The sequence below is a fragment of the Phaethon aethereus genome, assembly GCF_964289735.1.
Source record: "Phaethon aethereus genome assembly, chromosome: 5".
Taxonomy (NCBI): Eukaryota; Metazoa; Chordata; class Aves; order Phaethontiformes; family Phaethontidae; genus Phaethon; species Phaethon aethereus.
The window spans coordinates 31,576,702-31,592,783 of NC_138579.1; the positions used below are offsets into that span (position 1 = coordinate 31,576,702).

Consider the following 16,082-nt stretch of genomic DNA (forward strand, 5'->3'; position numbering starts at 1 on the left):
TTGTTAAGGAAAGAATCAGTGTGTCTCAGAAGCTAGGAAGCATGAAGTAAAATTAAGAATTTTCAAAAAAAAAAAAAGGCTTTTCAGGAGTTTGTGTTTCTGCAGGGGGATATTGTAGATGCTAAAATGTTCTTGGGTCTAAAAGTATTTGCATGAGTTCATGAAAGAAAAGTCCCTGGGGGTGTCTAAATTCAAGGATGCTACCTCTGGTTCAGGATACCTTTGATTTCCAAGTTTTTGGAGATTTGGAATGTTCTCTGAGGTTTATTCTTGCAGTTTTATACTACTGCCATGGAGCTGCCTGTTTGCCAATGGTTAGAAGTGGTATACTGAGGTTGGTGGTCCATTGGTCTGACCAGACATAGCCATTCTTACATTCTTAAGACCAATGCGGTAGCTTTGAAATGCTTTGGTTTGATTGCAAATACGCTTAGTGCTGTTTTGCTTAAATAACAAACTCTGATTGATAACAGGGGCATTAATTATGATAGAATACACAAAGGTTACAGGTAGGAAGTTCGGATGCTGCAGGTATGAAATGCACAGTATATTTTAACTGCATGCATTGTTTATCAATTGCATTTTAGATAGTTGAAGTTGGGAAATATGGATAAATTATAAACTGTTATTTCATTGGGTCTTACAGGTATATGTAGGTATTTATTCTGAAATTAAGCTTAAGTAAGTACTAAAGCAGTCCTGAAAAAAGCCGGAGGATACTTAATCAACACTGACTAAAAATAAAATGAAGTTAGGTTGTAAAAAGTTGATCAACATTCTTATTTGTGATACTTGTAAATGCCATGAGATATGTGGGTAATATTTGCATCTGAAATGTCTAACTTCTGTTACTGCAAGCTGTTAAATGTGCTTGTGTGGCAGGAGTGCAGACATACCTCCATACGAATAAATGTTTAGTCACATAAGAAAATATTTTGGTATTTAATACCTTTGTTTTATAATGAAACTTTTTTCAGTATAAAATAGCATACATATAGAATTTAAAAACCAGAAACTTATGTTCATTAATCATTTTTCTAAGCAAATGGTGAAAACAGCTACATATTTTGTGGACTTAAGTTTCTTTTGCATTTTAAAGCACTGAATTGAGAGTTCTGTGTATTTAGGGTGGAGGGCAATTAGACATAATAAAGGGTTTCCCTACTGTGGCTTTCCATAAGCTAGTCAACTGTGTTAGAGGTAGATAGCCTCTGGTAGAACTTTAGGTGCCTGTGTACTGAAGGTTGAAAGTCTGTTCTTCTGTGGGTGTATGGGTAAATACTGCCTTCTCCATAGGCTTCTTGGCAAGACTACCAAATTGAAAATGTGCAGAGCTGCTTCCTTTTTGTGGATAAATAACCTATACAGAGAAGACCTGATGGTAAATTAAAAGGCAGCTGCTATATAGCACAGCTTACCCCAAAAGATACACAAATTTGAAGTAAGGAGATTTCTTGACATAGTTCAAGATAAATATGAATAAATATGATAAATTTTCTAAATATGATAAATTTTCTCCTGCAAAAAAAAGGTGGGTTTGTCATCATATTTCGTTTCTTTCCCTATAAAATTGCGATACTGTTTGTCATTCTAAAGGATTAGAGTGTTCATTGTAAAAAAAAAAAAACAACCCAAAACACCAGCCAACCACTGTTTTCACTTTTCTGTTTATGATCCATTCTTCCAATTTTATATTTGAAACAGTTGGTTTAGATCTTTAATATTTCTATATAATTTGCTTGCAGTATTCACCTCATAAAGGCAAAACATAATAAAAGAATGCAGGACATGGATTTACATTAAGATCCATGTAGAAATTGAACAGAAAATACCTGTGTACCTATGGGGTTTACGTACGGGAAGATATTTATAGATTAATGTAGTAGTTGTGTGATTTTTTTTCTTGAATATTGTTCCTAAATAACTAATTTCTATCAACAGTTGGGATAAAAGTGTTTTTACTGTGTAATAATTGCTCTTTCATGAATAATTATTTGGAATAAAGCCATTCTTACTTAGAAGCAGTGCACAGCACTGTTATTTCATAACATTTACTCTGAGGTTTTCTTTTAGACACAGCCTAAAAGTAGGTGGCAGCTGAGTTACATAACACTTCTTAGTGAAAAAATAATTTTTTTTTTTAACACTGGACATGTATTTTATTTCTTAGTTTCATTGCCATCACACCTGTGCATATTTAATGGCTCGTTGAGAACCCTCACTTTGGGGAATTTGTTTTTTTGGGGGGGTGAAGTATTTGGTGGTAAAATAATTTATTTCACACTGAAAGTAAGTTTTGAGATAGTGGTGGGTGTTCTTCATCCTTTTGTCCTGTAAGAAGTTGGGAGAAAGTGATAATGATCTCTTTTTCCTAGTTGATGAAGAGAGTGGCTAGGATAGTTGGATCCTCCACTGATTTAACAAATCTTCAGGACAAATTATGACCTGCAAATGTTTTGTGTGCATACCTGATTGTTATTTTTTTGTTATTCAAGCTGTTCTTGAATCATCCTAAGCAATGAGCAAGCAGGATATTGAGTTTAATGATATCTTCTGCCTTCATTTGTGCAACTCCAACAGCTATTGAGAGCTAATTATGAAGTTGACTGTTCTTCATGACCAGTCCTAAACCTACAGTGTGAACTCGAGCAGTCTGTAGTTTTTTCTGCCACTATAGGATTTTTATAAAAATCGCTGATTAAAGGTAACCTGCTGTTAAGGATAAAAATACATGTTTCTGGGTTCAGGATAAAGTCACTTAATGTTACTGAGAGGTGGAGTGCATTCTTAGATTTTTTGAGGGTATTGTGCATGTTTATGTATATACTTGTGTTGAAAAAACCCTGCATATGTTAGCTGTAGCATTCTGAAAAACTGTGCTTCTCTGAATGCTGATTGAAATGATCCTGAAATAGGGAATGAAATTCAGAAATTCCAGGTGCCTGAAGCTCTTCCTGATTATGTGGGTTTGTTTTGGTTTATTTTGTTTTTTTAATGGGTCACTCGTAAAGTTTCTTCCATTTGCTCACCTCAGCTTCTCTTCTCCCAAAATATGGTCACTCCTTAACTGCTACCAAACTTTAGGTTGATGATCCTATAACGCTTCTTCTAGAAGAAAAAAAAAACTAAACAAAAATACCCCACGGCTTTGTACCAGCGACCACTGTAAGAAGGTGGAGAATGCTTGACTCTAGTGCTTAACTGAAAACTGTGGTTTGTTTCTATGTAAAATATTTTTTCCTCAAAATACAATTTTCCAGGTGAATATTAAAATCTGTCGCTTGATACTAAGTTTACCAGCAGACAGCTTCAGTACATTTGCTTGCATTCCAGATATCACAGTATAAAAGTGGTAACAAGCCAGATGAGGTTAACTCTTTAAAACACTTGATTCAAGAGTTGTGAAACTAAAATTATTTGCTTTCCCTGGGGATAAGGTGCTTTAACTCCCGGACCCTGGGGTGTGGGAACAGAATCCTGGGATATACCTTGAGACCCTGGGAAAGGAAAGGATCCTGCTTGGACGAACAGAACTCTTAGAAATGTTCAAGGAGAAGGTGTAAACATGTTTACAAGTTTTATAAGACCTACTCTGTTTCGTAGCTTTAGCAAGATTTATACAGTTGAATTGGTAGAAGGCAGGACTACTGGCTGTGTTAACTCTCTGATAAAGTAGTTTAAATTAGAGAGTGCTGGCACTATTCTGTGCCAGGAGGATAGGTTAACATATATGAGGTGCAAAATACCCACTCCTCATCAGCTTCCCTTAAAACACTTTACATTAAACACTTGTATTTTAACTGTCTTTTTTGTTTTTCATAACTTGTTTTCATGAACTTGATTGTATTCAGTTTTGTTATTGTCAACATTGCCATTGCCTTAATGATGCAGAGCTCTTTAAGCTCTGTAATACTGTGTTCTTCATGTATATATAGATGGCTTCTTATGTTCTAGTTCTAACACTTCAGTAGCTTTTGCTTTCCTTCGTCTGTTCCTCAGGAGTGTGTGCTACTGACCTGCAGCTGATGAACATTGACATGAGTGTTCATCACTAGAACAGTCTAGGTCAGTTTAGGACACTGTGCTCACAGTCTGCTGCGGATTATACTTTCCCCTTCTATATTCCTAAATAATAAGTAGATCTTCCTGGTTTTGGAAAGGAAACATATGTTCTTGAGGATGTTTGCCATGCTGTGATTTTTCTTGCCCTTTCCACTCAATAGTGATTGTAAGGACCTGTCACACTACAAAGTATACACCTGCACTTTGATTTCTGTGCTCTTGTACTACAACTATGAGTAATAATAAAAAAAGAACAAACTTAATATTCTTAGTTCTATTTAGTATCAAGTATCTAACAAAGCTCTAACTGTGTCACTTTATTATTAGCTGTATAACTTAACAATGTAACTTCATCTTAATGAAATAATGTGCCAGTATAGTGATGCTGACACTAAAGATATTTTTAATCTTATCAAATTCAAATACTGTGTTTTGTTGTTACCGACAGTGTATAATTAGTCTTACTGGTTATAGTGGTGACTTTCTTGGAAAGAAAACTTTTTTACTAGCGTAGATGTGTTCCAAAAAATGCCCATCATTTTAAAAGACTATATGTGATATCTTTTTTAGATAAAAGTGGGCTGAGGTGTGTAAATGTTTTTGGGTTTTTAAAAGATGTTCTTTGCAAGGTTCATGCATTTAGGAGAAATGTAGAAAATATACATGATAGTGACAGAATGAGAAACTGCATCTGAGGATGAACTTGTGCCGAAATAAACATGCTGAGTTGCTTTCCTCCAGAACTGCTGTGGGTTTCCTGCTAAAAGAAATCATAAAAGCCCTGAATGATCTGTGGCTTTATAAGTGGGAGCTGTAAATATAGAAATTGGGAAGTGTTTTTTGTCTTGTGATCCATGCAGAACTGGCAAGGTTAACATTGCAATATAATGTCCCATTCTTTAGTAGTAATTTTGAAAAGAATGCTGAAAAGTTGACATAAAAACAATTTGAGGGCTGGAAATAACATCTGGAAGAGTGATGCCTTTAGAATTTGCTCTTGTTGGCTAATCAAAAAGAAGTCTTGAGAGGTAGCCTTATTAGGTGCCTCCCTGGGTTTTATACATATTCAGATGCTTTTTAAATTAAAGTAGGAAATTGTTTAGTTTAAGAGGTAGGACAGAGCAGGCTGGAACTTCACCTTAAAGAAAGAAAATTATCCCAATGAGGAGGTGTAGATAGTGTGACATATATGTATGAAGTTGGGTAACTGCTTTTTTTTTTTTATTTTAGAACAGCCAAAGAAATAATCAGGCAACAAGTATAAAACATATTGAAATAATTTTTGTACAATGAAAAATTAAGAATCCTTTCTACATGAAGACACAGAATATAAATAGATAAAAAACAAGCCATTATTACTCTGTAGTCTTATCTACTGCTATTAAGTTTATATGTTCTTTCCATGCCTTTTCTTAAGGCATCATACTGAAATGAAGAACTGGACCCTTAGAATAAGCTACTGAGGGAACTGGGGTATTTCTTTTTCTGTTTTGTTGGGGTTTTTGTTGTTGTTTTTTTTAACTCTTGAAGTCAAGCATTTGATTCAGTACAAAGGTAACTGAATGAAATATGGTCTATCTAAATGTCAGACTGCTTTAATTGATCTTCTTGTCTTTTAAATTAATTTTATTTGCATCATTGTTGGTTTGAAAACATGCTTTCTTAGGTGCCCCCACTCCAGTTATCCTGTTAGAGAAGCTAGAAGACTATTGTTTTCCTCCTGGAAGAAAGAATTTATAGATGTCTTTTTAGTTAACTGCGCTGCTCTTCTGCAAAACTAATTCTCCAGCATCTTGACTTAGAGTCATACATGAATCTCTTAATTATATTATTGAAAATAAAAAGACCTATATATTGCCTACTTTGCATAGTAATAATACCATTGTGTAGAAAAAGCATTCCCCATGTTAAATTCAAGTAAAATACATGTGTATGTGTGTATGAGTACATACAGCTACACAAATGCATAGTTTGCTTATTTTCAATATCACTCCTTTGGCTTTGTGTTTTCTAATCCAGTTACTGGGAAAACTGTAGTAGTAAGCAAGAATTTGATCATGAGAGTACAGTAGGTTAATCTTGCTTGTTCATAGTATTGTATGGCTGTCTTAAATGAAGAGGAAGCCAGCACTACCTGTACTGTAATAGGTGAGATGTACTGTAACATAGCTAGTTTCTACTGAGAAAGGCAATGACCCTTTTGTTTATTAACTAAATAGAGACCCAATCAGGTTACTGATAGCCAGTATCAAAGTACAGTAGCTTATTAGTTCGATGGGTCATCAAATATTCCTGTCCAGGGCTAGAAGCTGTTCTTGAAAAATTAAAATCAGAAGAAAATGTGCAAGAAACCTTGCAGTGTAAATGCTAAGATTCCTAATTGGAAAATAATCCTGACCTTTCTTTAAGGAGTTCTCTTACAATTGCTCTGGTTGCACTACACTTTAGCCTGTGTTTTGCAGTCACTTTGTGCTCTAAGTTAGAACCTTTACACAGTGTTGTGGGTAAACTGTGGACCTGTCTGTAGCACCCTTATATCTGTGTTTCAGTAATACGAAGAGAAGATACAAGCATGTTCAACAGTTTATTTTGAATCTCTGATTATTGTGGTGTGGGTAAATATACATGAGAGTTTGGGTCTGGGCAGAAAAGTACCTCAGAGACTTCACAGTAGAGTGAAAATTTATCGTGGATTATTTTAGTGTTACTTTACATCGAGCATTTCATGAATAAATGGACATCTATGATGATGCTAAATGTCTTCAAAATACTTGCTGTACTGTGGTGTCATGGCTGTGATGGTCAGGAGTATTTCTCAAGTGTTTAAAACCTAATCTCTGGTTACAGTGTATTTTGCTGTTGCTTATCGAACCAGGTGATTGGACTCTGGCTTGTCCACAAGCTTGTCTGTATCTATTTGCATTAGTTCGTCCAAAGAGAAGATACGGCTCACAAGCTTTGCTTCCCTTAAGCTTTTCATACTGGAATAATGTATAAAGTGTTCCAAAATAGAAACTTCACATGGAATATAATATATACAGTCTTGTTAATTGAGAGCACTTACAGTTGATAGCTGATATTTTTGGCAAGAGTTCAGCTTTTGACATTGGTGTTGCAATTGTGTTGTGGGTTTCTTTTTCCAGCTCAGGTGTTTGGAAAATACTGTGGTTTAATTGATGTTAAAAATGCAAAACTTCAAGAATTTCTTACCAAATGGTAGTCTAATAAGAATTTCTTTTCCTCTGTGAATAAAATATTAATTTTTGACTGCTGTATGTGGCAAAGCAAGAAAGTAGCATTGAGTCTGCAAAAACACAGGGTATCTATTATGTCATCTATTTCTTCCTAGTATTTTGTGAAAGATTGTGTGACTTTATAAAAACTATTAAGTCAGTGAAGGTCCTAGGCCAGTGGAAGACATGTTAAGGAAACTGATTTGTTTTGGTAGATGCTCTGCTGTGTTAAATGTTAACAAAATTTGGGAAGTTTTTCTATTTTAATTTTTTTTTTCTTTGTATACTCCTCTTGCTTCATTTGGTAATGCATGCAAGACTTTCAGCAGAGATCCATTTTGGACATTAACAAAAGCTAACTTTGATGTTTGTACTATTGTGAATGTTGTGGCAGAGACCTACTAGTTGGTTTGATAAAGAAACACTGACTGGACATAAATGTAGGATGTATGTTCTGTTAAGTATTGTCATTGACCAAACTATGTATTGGCAGATTAAACTGCATAACTTGGGTTCATGCAGTTTTCTGTAGTCCCATTGAAAGTCCCATATCAGCATTACATATGCTGATCTGTCAAACTATTTAACATCCTGTATTAACTTTTATCTGTAAAAGGCATATGAACACTAATATTCTTATTTATTGGAAAAACTGATGTGAAACAAATTGAAGTTCCATAGCAAGTCAGTGAAGAAAATAGTTGTAGGATTCTTAGTTTTATTTTACATGACTTGTTCTTCAGGAAGTACATACTTCCTTAAGGAAGGATACTTACATTTTCAAACAGTCCTAATTATAAAGAGAACTTAGTTTAATTTATGTATGTTTGCAGAACTTTCCTAAATTATTAGAAACATGACTGCCTCAGTCTTGGGAGCTTGTGTTCAAATATGTTTCATAGGTTATTCAACCTGCTAAAGGAATGCAGTTGAAAAATGCTATCCAGACTTTTCATAGAATAGTAAGCATTTATAAGTGGTAAGAAATACTTCTGCTGCTTATATATTACTTGGCTGTTTAATTGTCTTGAGTGATGGCATTCAGTTTGATGTTTGAATGGAAAGATTGTAATTTCTTAGTAGAATTATACTGATATTGTTGAAGCCAGAGTAACTTGGAGATAAAAATGAGTAAGCATATTTTGAGGTCAAGATGAGCATTTGTGTCTGGTTAGGTGATCTAGTACCTCCAACCATTCCTGTTAACTGTCAGTTGATTAAAGGGTAGTTATGGCTGTGTAATGGCTTTCAGCTAACATTTGCTGGATCTTGGGTCCGCTTAGATTACACAGAATCACAGAATCACTAAGGTTGGAAAGGACCTTCAAGATCATCAAGTCCAACCATTAATCCAGCGCCACCATGTTCCCTAAACCATGTCTTGAAGCGCCACGTCCACACGTTTTTTGAACACTTCCAGTGATGGTGACTCCACCACCTCCCTGGGCAGCCTGTTCCAATGCTTGACCACCCTCTCAGTGAAGAAATTTTTCCTCATATCCAATCTAAACCTCCCCTGGCGCAACTTGAGGCCATTTCCTCTCGTCCTATCGCTGGTTACTTGGGAGAAGAGACCAACACCCTCGTCGCCACAACCCCCTTTCAGGTAGTTGTAGAGAGCAATAAGGTCTCCCCTCAGCCTCCTCTTCTCCAGACTAAACAACCCCAGTTCCCTCAGCCGCTCCCCATAAGACTTGTGCTCCAGACCCCTCACCAGCTTTGTTGCCCTTCTTTGTACACGCAAATGTCCATGCTGATGTTCTTGATGTGAGGTGCAAAGGAAAATGCAAATTTGCTAGTGTAGGAGTCTTTAATGATGCTAAAATAAAATGCCGGCAGAAATTGCCAGGTGTGTAGGGAGAGGGAGATCTGGCATATAGAGACAGTGGCTGATATTCTGACACTGTGGCATAATAATGACCAGATTAATTTCCCTTTTCCTGAAATCAATGTGATCAGTTGTATAGAATAGAATCTTCTTCCAGGAAGTCGACAGGTCTTTCAAAAATTCCCAGACAGGAACTCACTTTTCTGAAAGATTGCCTCTGGGACTGGAATTGAAAAGAAAAACTTACTTATAAATTAAACTGTGCTTAGTATTTTCTAAATTTTTAACTGAAACAAAATTTTAGAAGCTTGCTGTTGCCTAAAGAATACTTGAGTACAAGAATGGTCAATGAATTATAAACTTTGAGGCACTTACACTTGTTATTCCAGAAAAATTGGTTTATTTAGTCCTCAATTCTTAGATGTGTGCATTTTAGTCTGAGGAGACTAACTCTTTGTAACAGAGTTTGAATCCAGTGTTTTTAGTGGCTTCTAACTTTTTTGGACTTGTAGTTTCAATTGACTTTTTTCTTTTTACCTTTTTTTTTTTTTTTCTTGTCTGCTGGTGTCTTCGTACTGGATAGAAGACTATGGGCAGTTGGTTTAATTAGTTTCCAGATGATGAAATTTAAAGGGTGTTAGTCTTTAAAAACACTTCTGTGGGTTATATGAGTTTCGTTACTGTAGTATTCCTAAATACCCTATCAGTTAGGTGAGTGGCTCTAAAAATCCTAGGAAAAAGGAAAAAATGATTCCAGGAAAAAATTGTAGTAAGAAAAAGTGACAGAATGAAGGCAGTCTTATACTGAGTTTAGGTTGTAGTTTAGAAGTTTGATCCTAGCATAGAAGAGGAGGAAATTGAAGAAACTTTCAGAGGCAAACAGTGTGTTCCCAATATGAGAGGCCTTCATATGATGGGACGAAACAGATTTTATTACTATAGGTCTGAACAACTGACTGATATGTGAATTGGGTAAACTAGCAAAGAAGCAGTGCTAGTAGGTGGGAAACATACTTAGATCTGCAAAAGCTCTACCAATGGGGTTAGAAATGGAAGGCTGGGTTTTCTGTAAATTGTTCAAAGAAGCTGGTGAAACTTGACAGTAGTTGCCCCATAGTGAAAAGCAGCAAACTTTTGGATCTGAATGACTGGATGTGATATGGTGGTAGTGGAAAAGAGGAAGGACAGATTCAGGGAAGGAGAGAGTTTTGCAAGCCTGGTCTCTGCCATACCCATTGCAGGTCTGAAGGGGACTTAGGGATGAGTAAATTCTCGTGTATCTTTCAGTTGTGTCATTAACTTGCCAGGTTGTTCCTTAGAGCCAGCTGGGTTTCTTGTGTCTGCCACTCTTGTGGGACAGTTGCTCAAGGATGTCACTTTTCTAGTGGGTAGGAATTACTTTGGAAAAGCGGTCAGAAAGTGATCAGATGAGTTTGAAAAATGGATCAGCTGAGGAACAAGAAATGATTGTCAGCTCAAATGGAAAAGATCTATAAAAAAGGGGACCCTTAGGAAACATCGTAATACCATTGCTACTTTAAGTGCAGTAGTTACTGACCTGATATTTAAGTGACTGTTCATAAGGTTCTAAAAATTATCTTCTTTGTTTGCAAACATTGTTCAAATGTACATTAGTACTAACTAGTTGTTGAAAATTTTTTTCTGCATCTTTAACCTGGATTTATTTTATGAAGTAAAGGTTTTCTGTTTACATATGAGAGCTGATGTTTCTGATTTTTTAAGTCTTTCAATTATTTTTTTATTCTACAGGATTTTTAAAAGTGGTATTTCTTTGAAACATGTATGATCTTGATATGACCCGTGACTGCACAACTTACTAGGGAGAGAATCTTGCTTGAGACTTGAATTTGCAAAATAAAAATCAATCTAAAAAAATATATATTTTTAGAGTAGTCAAGCTGTATTTTTTTCAGTCCTTAGTTGACAGTTTAAGGATTAAATATAAATGTATAGACATAATCAGGTCTGTAAGGATACACTGAACCCTTCTAAATGCCTAATGATTTACATGTGTGTTGGTTTAGATGTTGTGAATGAGGTAAGTTTCAGACTGTGTTTGTTGAAAACTGAAGGTGAAGGCTTCTCTAATGTTCAGTTTCCCTTTTGTGAATGGGAACTAGAACATGAGTAGCTACACAGGTGCATCCACTCTTAAATTACTGTTATGAGTCAAATCTTCTACCTCCTGAGTATTTTTTTAGTTTTCCAAAACAGCGTTCTGCTTCATCTTTGCCATAATAAACATCTGAAAATGAAGATTAGATTAGTCTTTTTGTGTGATGTAATCTTGTGATTAAAACAAAATGTGTTTTTTTTGTTTTTTTTTAATCTTACTATTGTTTTGAATTTTGTTACATGCACTAGTAGGATAAGCACACACTTACATGCACACTGGGTATCTATGTTCAAGCTGCTTTAGTGTATGGCATTTCTTTCAAAAAATACTGCAGGCCTTTCCTTCCTTCCTTCTAGAAGTCTGAATGGACTTTAGAAAAACAAAATGCAAGCATTGCGTTGCAGCTGGCATTGCTTTACATATAGTTGAATTTTTTCGAAATACAGCTCTAGAGTCTGAGAGTTAACAATGTTTAGAACTGAAATGGAAAGAAAGTATTAATCACTTACTGAATCTGTTCCTGTGTGGGTTAGTCCATTAGAATTTGATTGTTTAAATTGTATGGGAATCTGTCAGTGTTTCAACAGTGTGTAAGTCCTTTAAACAGTCTTTCATGCTTTATCATTCAGGTTTTGTGCCTCTTTTTTCCTGTGATATGTTTTGTTACGTTTCAGATGTTGGACGAATATTTCAAATACAACATATTAGGATCTATTAATAAAATAAGACTATGAAATCCTATATGTAATTACTATATAACCTTCAGGTTGCATCTGCAATTTTACCTGCCCAAAAAGCTGTAATAACTTTCTTCCTTTGTCCTTGGTGGCTAAGAGAAATATGATTGATAAACGTAAAGATTGTCTTTAAGTCAGGATTTTCTGTGCAGTTGAGGCAATAAAATGCAGTTTTAATATGAACGCTGCTATTATGGGTAGTGCTGTATGAAAAAAATCCTTATTTTCTTCCCAGAAAACATTTCTTCTTTAAATTTTGATTTATCAACTTCCACGTGAAATGCATTTTTTAAATATTTTAAAGTTGTGGAAGTTCTCTAGTAAACTACTTTAAACCTTCTGTTACACTTTGATCAAGCAGTGTAACTGCATTCTAGGGTTGTGGAGTGTGAGTGTAATCAGTGATTTACTTATACCTACCACTCAAGGAAAACTTCAGTTTCTTCTTTGAGGTCTTGTTTGTTGGGTGAAAAACTATTGCCTGGTCTGCACATGGTCAGACTTCCTATTTAAAAGATAAAAACCCTTTCAGCTACAAAATGTAGTGCATGTATGTCTAAAATGCAACACACCATTAAAACAATATTAAATTTACAAAGTCTAGACTATTAGATGTTAGAATTTTAATTTGCCCCCTTCTGTATGTGCATTCTGTACTTATTTAACCTCAGACAATTCTTTTTCATGGGATCCATACTATTCAAGTAGTTGTTCAGTAATTCTTTTTATCCTTGTATTCTATCTTGACTAGTTTCAGGCATTATTTCATGCATGCTTGCACAAATACAAAGTATCTGTCACTCTAACTGCTTCTCAGAGCTCCATGAATTCACTTTCGTAATAAAACTGGACAAGTTCATGTAGTGGTACTCTTATTTACAGCTGCGGGCCAAGATGTAGAGGGAGTCCAGAGTTATCAAGAGTCACTGAATTTTGTAGAAAGATAGTGGATCTCGGAGATCCGTGAAAATACTGTAAATACAGAGATAGACTGACTGGTAGAAGAGGAGGAATCTGCCCTGAAAAAGAGGCTCCTGGATGAGCTTGTTTGAAGAATCTGATGCATAGCCCAATCTGGGGCGGAAAAAGATGCTAACAGAATCTGTACACAACTAAATTCAGCTGGATTTTTTAAAAGCCATGGGAGGCCATATTTTTGCTTACAGAACTAGTGTTTTATACATGCTCTGTAAAATAACAAGTTTTCTCCCCCTTAAGAAATGGTCTTGCTAATACACTTTCAAAAATACATTTTGATTGAATTTTTAAATTTAAAAGAGTTAGAGGTTGTCTTGTATTTGCCTTTCTTATCTCTCTACTCTTATTTTTGCAACTCTTGTGCCCTGGACATGCAGGTTATATCATGGTCAGTTTAGGCTGATCTAAGACCATGTTGTTGCTGAAAGGAACTGTTACTTTGGTATCCTGTTTGCATCCCTTGTGCCAGTCTAAGTACTCCCATGGCTATACAGAGTAGGATCAGGAAACTGATGTAATTCAGAACTGAGTAAAAAATAAATAGAATTATTTCCTCAGTACACTTAATGTGTGGCAGCAGAAGCAGCTAAGTGAGCACAGTAGAGGGAATAGAGATATGAGGAGGCAGAATAGGATTGATCCTCTTAATATCAGCCTGGAGACTTACAAATTGGTTTAAGACAATGGAAAGAATTCTGTCGTAACTGGGAGGGAGGGAAGGTGAGTACCAAATTGTTCTGTGTCATTTTGTTTCCCAATTCTAGTGCCAGTCAATCTTTAATCATCAGTATAATTATAAATCATATCGAATCTAGCACTCTCGAGAATTGTTTCAAAGGGAAGGAATATCTAAAGATTGAGAAAGCTGTGTTAGGTAGAGAGCATTTCTTAAGCGTTTGTCTTTGTGTGTGGAACGTAAGTTGGTAGAACAACCCTGAGGGAGGCTGATCAGTTTATGTCTTTTTATCAAACCTGAGATTTATGACATTTTGAAAAAGTCAGTGTTGGGGAAATTGTGTGTTAATTGTTAGGGCTCATAGTCATGCAATATGTCAAGTGACAGTTTTGACACCACTCATTTCTCAAATCAAGACTTAAGGAAGCAAGTCGATTAATGTAATTTATACAGTAAATCTGCAGTGAACTTATTCTTGGTTTTGTATTGAGGGTCCTGATGACTAAGTGTTCCTAAAGTCTAAACTGATCTTCCGTATTTCTAAAGATCAAACTCTTAACTTCTGCATAGATAACTCTGATAGGTTTTAGCCATGTGACAGTTACAAAGGAGAAAGAAAGAGGAAAAAAAATCCCTGAAATTAGTCAAATGTGATACAAGCAATTACAGAAAGTGATGCTAAAAGAAGTCTACTAATATTGACAAAAATGTTTAAAACCCAAAGTGCCTTCTTCTGTGGCAACCTTTCTGTTCAACCTTCTGGACCCTGTGAAGATTCTTACAGATTTTGTTATATGTAAAGAATTTTTAAGGGCTTTTTTTGTAGGGTGAATTTTTGGCTTTTAATTGTTTTTATTTTTTATTATATTTATTGGTTCTCAAGATCACTTGGCTTATTAAATTGTCTAGTTGAAAAGTGTATGAGATCTAGGTAATACCTAGTAAATATGGAGACTTGATTCTGTTAGGCCAAGTACTCCAGAAGTATTTCCAGAAGAATTAAATAGTTTGGCTGTGAGCATTTAGGAGGTAAATGCCTCCGTCTGTGTATATTATTTTGCTCTCCATTATCAGCAAACTGAGGATGAAATAAGGCCCAACAGTTAACAGCTGGCAACTAAGATTTGTCAAATAGTTATGAAAGGGTGCTGGCCAATGCCAATGAAAGAAGATTAATAGAAGGGAAAAAGACCATCACTTAGAGAAGACCTGAGTTTTGGAAAGAGTTGAGAACTGCATTCAAGTCAAAGAACATAAGAGCTTTCATAACCTTCCTCAGAAGGTAATTACCAAAGTTTTTAGTTCTAGTTTTATTTTTGTAAAAAGAGTCTGTGCACATGCAGTGACTTCCAGATGTTTGAAGTATGGTGTTGCACACATGTGCATGTAACATTTTACTACTTTAAAAAAACTCTACTTTTATAACTAGTTTATGTGTACTTTTGTATTTATGTGTAAGGACCCTGTTTACTTTAAAAGCTTTTGTTGTCTTATCTTTGACTAGTGAAAATTGGGATAACAAGTTGGGCTTGTGAAATTGTCTGGTCATTTGCTGCCTCGGATACTAGAGGAGTGCAAATTATGTATAACTGTAGCTTTCTCCAGAAGGCTATTAACTTTCTGTTGGATTAAAGTCAGTTTTATAGCATTTTTTAGAATCTAAGTAACATAATTGCAGTTGAGTATAGTTGTTGGGTTTGCTCAACTCCCTCCATCCCCTTCCACTGGGAGCCACTGTTTAAAATAGCTGATTCTGGATCTTGGTCTCTAGCTTTTATCTTGAAATACCTGTGCAATCATTACGAAGTCTGTATTTTTTCTATTACCATGCACTGTTTGGTCCATTACTCTTTCTCACCAAGTGGCAGTGGTTAGTTGAGAGTGCTTTCATGACAGACTTGTATCTGAAACAGAAATACTCATAATTGCCTTATTCTCACTGGGATTTGAAATTTTAATTGATTTAATTATTAGTTAACTAATGCAAGGTAAAAGAACACATTTTAGTTTTGTTTACCATTGAGCACAAGGCCAGAGGGGCTAAAATCAGGGCTGATGTGTGAATATTTTTATGGTGTTATCACTTAGTCTTGAGAAAGGAGCAATGCAAGAATGCTATCCTCCTGGTTAGACTGTTTCAGGCTCTAACCACTGAAGAGTAATGAAAATGTACAACCACTCCCTTTAAAAGAATCTTCAAGGATAGATTAGGTGCAGATTGTAGCTCTTTTTTTTTTAATTGTGCCTCCTTTAATACTGAAAATGCGTTGTTGATCTTAAGCTCTGTAGAGCAATGTGGTCCCTACTTTACTTATTCTATTTTTTTAACCCCTCTTCCACAAAATTTTTATATTTAATCTTGTCTTGAATTAGCTACCCAATGACTTCAGTCAATTTAAAGTCATAATGAGGACAAATGAGTTCGTGGCTT

The 16,082-nt window shown here is 35.4% G+C and overlaps 1 protein-coding gene across 2 annotated transcripts in view; it reads left to right on the forward strand.

Annotated features, from left to right (window-relative positions):
* Window positions 1–16,082, forward strand: part of STRN3 (striatin 3) — a gene marked incomplete at both ends in the record, with an annotated part of 65,463 nt that overhangs the window by 4,980 nt on the left and 44,401 nt on the right. The gene's annotated exons all lie outside the window — the stretch shown is intronic.